This window comes from Triticum dicoccoides, chromosome 7B (genome assembly GCF_002162155.2).
Source record: "Triticum dicoccoides isolate Atlit2015 ecotype Zavitan chromosome 7B, WEW_v2.0, whole genome shotgun sequence".
Classification (NCBI taxonomy): domain Eukaryota; kingdom Viridiplantae; phylum Streptophyta; class Magnoliopsida; order Poales; family Poaceae; genus Triticum; species Triticum dicoccoides.
The window spans coordinates 305093190-305101065 of NC_041393.1; positions in this window are offsets into that span (position 1 = coordinate 305093190).

Below are 7876 nucleotides of genomic sequence, written 5' to 3' on the forward strand. Positions count from 1 at the left end.
CCGACTCCGGGCTGCCGACTGCACCACCAGGCCGACTGCTGGCTGCCGACTCCCTGGCCGCCCAGGCCGACTGCTGGCTGCCGACTGCACCACCAGGCCAACTGCTGGCTGCCGACTCCCCGACCGCCCAGGCCAACTGTTGGCTGCCGACTGCTCCACCAGGCCGACTGCTGGCTGTCGACTACGCCAACCAGCCGACTGCCGACTGCAGCCCGACGCGACCCCGAGATGACGACCGTACCTGGCACTGTTCGCGTGACACTCCAGCCATCATGTACAGTGGCACTTGTCCCCTGGCACTATTTATAAAGTGACCCAGAGGACAAGGATGACACCCCACCATGCCTACCTAGCTTACTTCCTAAGCTACCCACATAGCTTACATATCAAGCTAGCTATGCCTATAAAAGCTAGCTCCATCCATCCATCAGGAGAGATTCACGCATGAGCACCCACATGCATGCTCACGTCCATGAGCATGGCCAGCCACTAGCATGCCACATATGAGGCATATACGAGGCCATATGCCTATGGCACTAACCTCAGATACAGCTCCAGGAGCACTCTGTACTAGATATACCAGATATACTCAGACATGCAGGAGTAGGGGTGTTATCTCTCCGGAGAGCCCCGAACCTGGGTAAACTAGCGCGTGCTACTCGCATACCCGTCCCTGGATATTCCAGCAGCAGTCTTGCCCTCACACGAAGCCACCCTGTGGCATATGTCGTCTTGCATCCCCCCCCCCGTGAGAATACCACGACAGATATGTTCCTGATATATATCTTACTTGGGAGTTAGAAACTGAACAATGTTTTACATGTTTACAATATCCCGAGGAGAGACGGGTTGTTGTTGCTATTTGTGCTTTCACTAGTTTTGCATGTGTATGGTGGTCTAAATATTGTAGATTATATCCTATTCCAGCTACTTGGGCTGCTTTGAAAACTGCTATGCATACTCGTTGGGTTCCACCATATTATCAACGTGAATTGCTTCAAAAATTGCAGCGTTTAAGACAAGGAAAAAATTATGTAGAAGAATATTATCAGGAATTACAAACTGGCATGATTAGATGTGGTATTGTTGAGCGGAATGAAGCTATTCTTGCATGTTTTATGGGTGGATTAAATAGAGAGATTCAGACCATTCTAGAGTATAAGGAGTATACTAATATCACTCCTTTATTCCATCTTGCTTGTAAAGCTGAACGTGAAGTGTAGGATCGACAAGCATTGGCGCGAACTAACTTTTCTGAATGTCGACATTCATCATGGACACCGCGTGCATCCTCTACGTCCACTTCACCAGCACCTCTATCAGCTGCCACCTCCAGCCGTGATACAAGAAAGCAGGCACAACCACCACTATCTGCCAAGAGCACACCTGTCGGGCCTGCACAAAGCTCTTCTTCTTCCATGGCATCAACAGGGCACACAAGTGATATTATTTGTCGTCGTTGTAAGGGAAGAGGACATTATGCGTGAGAATGCAAATCTCAGCGTGTGATGATTGCTACTGAGGATGGTGGGTATGAATCCACTAGTGACTATGATGAGGAGACTTTGGGTCTTATTACACGTGAAGAACACGGTGGAGATGATTCTGATCATGAGACGCAATACATGGCTCCTGAAGACGCTGACAGGTATGAATGTATAGTTGCTCAACGTGTTTTGAGTGTGCAGGTCACATAGGCTGAGCAAAATCAAAGGCATAATTTATTCCATACTAAGGGAGTTGTGAAGGAACGTTCTTGCGCGTCATCATAGATGGAGGGAGCTGCAACAACTTGGCTAGCATGGAGATGGTGGAGAAGCTATCTCTCACCACAAGAGCACATCCACATCCTTACTACATCCAATGGTTTAACAACAGCAGCAAGGTTAAGGTAACACGTACTGTTCGTGTGCATTTTAGTCTCTCTACATATGCTGATTATGTTGATTGTGATGTGGTACCTATGCAAGCATGTTCTTTATTACTTGGTTGACCATGGCAATTTCATAAAAATTCTGTACACCATGGTAGAAACAATCAGTATACTCTTGTTCATAAGGATAAAAATATTTCTTTGCTTCCTATGACTCCTGATTCCATTTTGAATGATGATATTAATAGAGCTAATAAAGCAAAACAGGAGAAGAATAAGAGTGAAAATTAGATTGTGGCAAAAGAATTTAAGCAATAAATGAGGCCTAATAATAAACCATCTAGTGTTGCTTCTGAAATTAAATTGAAAAGTGCATGTTTATTTGCCACCAAATCTGATATTGATGAGCTAGATTTTAGCAGATCTGTTTGCTATGCTTTTGTGTGCAAAGAGGCATTATTTTCATTCGAGGACATGCCTTCCTCTTTGCCTCCTACTGTCACTAACATTTTGCAGGAGTTCGCTGACGTCTTTCCACAAGACGTGCCACCAAGATTACCGCCTATTCGAGGGATTGAGCATCAGATTGACTTAATTCCCCGTGCTTCACTGTCAAACCGTGTGCCATACCGTACGAATCCAGAGGAGACGAAGGAGATTATGCGTCAAGTACAGGAGCCTCTTGACAAAGGTTATATACTCGAATCCCATAGTCCTTGTGATGTTCCTATTATTCTAGTGCAGAAAAAGGATGGTACATCGCGTATGTGTGTTGATTGTAGAGGCATTAATAATATTACTATTCGTTATCGTCATCCTATTCCTAGGCTAGATGATATGCTTGATGAATTGAGTGGCTCTACAATATTCTCCAAAGTTGATTTGCGTAGTGGATACCATCAATTCGTATGAAATTGGGGGATAATGGAAAACAACATTTAAAACTAAGTTTGGATTATATGAGTGGTTAGTCATGCCTTTTGGTCTAACTAATGCACCTAGTACTTTCATGAGATGAATGAACGAAGTTTTACGTGCTTTCATTGGACGATTTGTGGTAGTCTATTTCGATGATATACTGATTTATCGCAGATCTTTGGAGGAACATTTGGAACATTTACGTGTTGCTTTTATTGCTCTACGTGATGCACATTTGTTTGGTAACCTTGGGAAGTGCACCTTTTGCACCGACCGAGTTTCTTTTCTTGGCTATGTTGTTACTCCATAGGGAATTGAAGTTGATAAAGCCAAGATTGAAGCTATTGAGAGTTGGCCGCATCCCAAAACGGTCACACAAGTGAGGAGTTTTCTTGGCCTCGCTGGATTCTATAGGCGTTTTGTGAGAGATTTTAGCACCATTGCTGCACCTCTCGATGAGATTACAAAGAAGGATGTGCCTTTTGTTTGGGGTACCGCACAGGAAGAAGCCTTCACGGTGTTGAAAGATAAGTTGACACATGCTCCTTTACTCCAACTTCCTGATTTTAATAAGACATTTGAGCTTGAATGTGATGCTAGTGGAATTGGATTAGGAAGTGTGTTATTACAAGATGGCAAACCTGCTGCATACTTTTCTGAAAAATTGAGTGGGCCTAGTCTGAATTATTCTACTTATGATAAAGAATTATATGCTCTTGTTCGGACTTTAGAAACATGGCAACATTATTTATGGCCCAAAGAATTTGTTATACATTCTAATCATGAATCTTTGAAACATATTAAAAGTCAAGCTAAACTGAATCGTAGACATGCTAGATGGGTTGAATTCATTGAGACCTTCCCTTTTGTCATTAAACACAAGAAGCGTAAAGAAAATGTTATTGTTGATGCATTGTCTTGTCGCTATACTATGCTTTCACAACTTGACTTCAAAATATTTGGTTTGGAGACCATCAAAGATCAATATGTGCATGATGCTGATTTTAAAGATGTATTGCAGAATTGTAACAAAGGTAGAACATGGAACAAGTTCGTCGTTAATGATGGCTTTGTGTTCCGTGCTAACAAGCTATGCATTCCAGCTAGCTCCGTTCATCTTTTGTTGTTGTAGAAGGCGCATGGAGGAGGATTAATGGGACACTTTGGCGTGAAGAAGATGGAGGACGTACTTGCTACACATTTCTTTTGGCCAAAGATGGGACGGGATGTTGAGCCCTTTGTTGCTCGCTGCATTACATGTCAAAAAGCTAAGTCACGACTCAATCCTCATGGTTTATATATGCCTTTGCCTATACCTAGTGTTCCTTGGGAGGATATAGCTATGGACTTTGTTTTAGGTTTACCTCGAATAAAGAAGGGGAGGGATAGCATATTTGTTGCCATTGATTGATTCTCGAAAATGGCACACTTTATACTATGTCATAAAAGAGATGATGTTGTTAATGTTGCTGATTTGTTCTTCCGTGAAATTATTCGCTTGCATGGTGTGCCAAATACTATTGTTTCAGATCGTAATACTAAATTTCTTAGCCACTTTTGGAGATGTTTATGTGCTAAGTTGGGGACTAAACTGCTTTTTAGTACTACTTCACCCCCAAACTGATGGACAAACTGAAGTAGTCAATAGAACATTGTCTACTATGCTTAGGGCTGTTTTGAAGAATAATAAGAAAATGTGGGAAGAATGCTTGCCTCATATTGAATTTGCTTATAATCGTTCATTGCATTCTACTACTAAGATGTGCCCTTTTGAAACCTATTGATTTGTTGCCTCTTCCATCTTCGGAGAAGGTTAATTTTGATGCTAAACAACATGTTGAATTGATTTTAAAAATGCATGAGTTAACTAAGGAAAACAATGAGCATATGAATGCTAAATATAAACTTGCTGGAGATAAGGGTAGAAAACATGTTGTCTTTCCACCTGGAGATCTTGTTTGGTTACATTTGCGTAAGGATAGATTTCCTGATGTGCGCAAATCAAAGCTAATGCCTCGTGCCGATGTTCCTTTTAAGGTGTTGGAGAAAATAAATGATAATGCATATAAACTTGAGCTGCCTGCAGATCTTGGGGTTAGTCCCACTTTTAACATTGTAGATTTGAAGCCTTATTTGGGTGAGGAAGATGAGCTTCCATTGAGGACGACTTCATTTCAAGAAGGGGATGATGATGAGGACATGAATACCATTCTTACACCCACAACCCCTACTGCTACATATACTGGACCAATTACTAGAGCTCGTGCACGCTAATTAAATTATCAGGTACTTCCGTTTCTTGGTAATGATTCTAATGTTCATGAGAATATGATGCTGCCTAAATTGGATACATTTGTTTTGCTTACAAATGAAGGGCCTAGCTTGGAGAAGGTTGAACATTGGAGCAAGAACAAGCATGGAGATGATGGCATGTGCAAGGGGAACAAGAACGGAGTTACAAGTGATGATTTCAGGACTTTGAAGCCACCATAATGAGTGCATGAAGCCTTGGACAAAATATACAAGATGCCACTTCATAAATTTTGTCCCGAGGCTATTCTAGGTGCTGCGTCACCTTATTATTGGGCCAGGCCCATGTAATTTCGAAACACATAAGTATAGGCTATTTTTAGAGTCCGTATGTGTGGGGAAACAAGAGATAGGGTTGGTTTCAGACCCCTCCACCAAGGGCCAAGAAATTCCCCCTCTTCCTCCATATATACAACCCTTAGGGCACTGTTTAGACTTTGGGTTTTGTTTAGATTAAAGTTTTCCATAGCTACAACTTTGCGTATTTCATTTGTGTTCAACGACCAGACAAAGACGTCATAGAACCCCACCTTCATCAATAAAGATTTCATCTTATATTCGCAATATCCAAATTACAATCTCAGTTTCTTGCTTGTTCTTCATTTGCTTGCAGGAAACAGACCCTCGTGGTCAGGTTGATCGTGCTCCGGCATGGTCAATAACCCCTCGAAAGTTGGTTTAGCGATTGCTATGGCGCGACGTATCGCACGTTCGTAGTCGAATCTTCAAGGTCGACTCCCACAGAAAACGATAGCCACCATCTCATCGAAACATCGGGACACCTTTGCCTCTATGAGATATGCTACGCCTCAGTAGCACACCCACGGAGCAACGGCCAGGCCGAGCGGGCCAACGCAGGAGTCCTGAGGGGGCTCAAGACCAGGGCCTTCAAGAAGAAGCTCGAGGCATGCGGCAGGGGCTGGCTCGACGAGCTGCAGTTCGTGTTGTGGTCCATCCGCATCACCGCGACCAAGCCAAAAGGAGAGACGCTGTTCTTCCTCGTCTACGGAGCAGAAGCGATTCTCCCTCACGAGGTCAAGCATCGCTCCACGCGGGTCCTGGCGTTCGACGCGGCACGCCAGGACGCCATGCGGGGGATGGATCTTGTGCTTGGGGAGGAATGGCGCCGACAAGCCTCGCTCCGGGCGGCAAGGTACCAGCAGGCGCTGCGGCGGTACCACTGCCGCAGCGTCCGCCCCAGGACGTTGGAGGTGGGGGGCCTCGTCCTGAGGCGGGTGCTCTCCAGGGAGGGGCTGCACAAGCTCTCTCTCATGTGGGAGGGCCCGTTTAGGATTTCCCGTGTCTCCAGACCTGGCGCCGCGCGCCTGGAGACACAGGACGGGGTCCCCATCCAGAATGCCTGGAACATGCAGCACCTCCGGAAGTTCTACCCCTGAAGAAAGGCTTCGGCCTGTGAAGCAAGGCTCCGGCCTGTGAAGGTCTCCGCTCGTGACGCTCTCACATAATAATGAGTGGGGCTGCACACACCCCGGAGTCTCCTGAGAGTCGCCCTATGGCCTCATGGGGGCTCCCTCCCACGTCTTAGTGGCAGCACTTAGCTCCGCGCTGGTGAGAAGAATAGATTAGGTGCCGAACGCGGCTATTCATTTGCTTTCCGTAGTTGCTTGCAGTTTTTTAAGTAACCTTTCAATGGATTTGGTATTTTCGAACCCTGGTTCCTCGAGCTGTTTCCTTCTCCTGAGTTGTTTTTGGCCTAAGGGCATGAGAGAGGTGGCAGTCGCCCGTCACTTCTTCTCGCGTGCCTCGCACGTGGGGCTAGGTAGGTGTGTGCGCCTTGGGCTTGCCCTTGCACGCACGCACCACGCCGAACCCTGGTTCTTCGGCTCATCCTCGCGAGGAGCCCTCGATCAAGCTCACGCGCACCAGCACCCCTCATGTCCGTGCCTCTCGGGCAGCGCGACACGGTGCGTCAAGTCCGAGCTAATCTATGCCAGGGGGCTCACATAAAGGAGAGTAGCCGCTCGACGGTCTTTTCTTTTCTTTTGAGAGCAGCCCCGCGGTGGCTCTGCAGTGGCTCTTGAGACCCCGCGGCTCCCCAGGAAAGGGGCCCCATCATGTACCTGAGGCTAAGTCCTCACGAGGCGGAAAACTGCTACACACATACCGAGCTAAGTTATCCTACCCTTGCCTATCCAGAGCACAAATATTACGGCACATCATTAAGGTAGCAGGCATAGAATAAAGGGCATAACTGCCATAGTTCATTACACACCCCAGCGGCGTACACCATCTTTTTTTTTTGAATTATAGGAGAAAGGAAAGGCTAAATAAAGAGGGCCCGAATGCGTACGAACCCGGCACCAGCACCGCATCTTCAAGCAGCGCCTCAAGGTGCCGGTCTTGAGTCCAAGTTCATCGGCCCCAGCCTCACGCTAGGCTCCTCTCCAGCTTCACCGGGGCACCACGGTGGGATGAACCACCGGCGCCCTCGACACGAGCACGATGATGCGGAGGCCGTTCATAGCCACCACTGCTTGAGCTCTCATCCGAGGAAGAGCTGCAGTCTCGGGAGGAGGAGCACGCACCGCCAAGACCAAGCTCACCATTTGTGACGCCCGGATAATTAAGCTACAGTGATTCCCCGCTAATGATGCCACGTCACCACGGTTACTGTGATAAACTCTCGATAGTTCGGAACCGAAACAAATTCAAAATTTAAATAAAAGAAAACAATAAAAGTTTTCAAAAATTAAAACAAAAATGTTCGGAGTGAACCAAATATTGCATAGATAATTATTGGGGAAAAACCACACA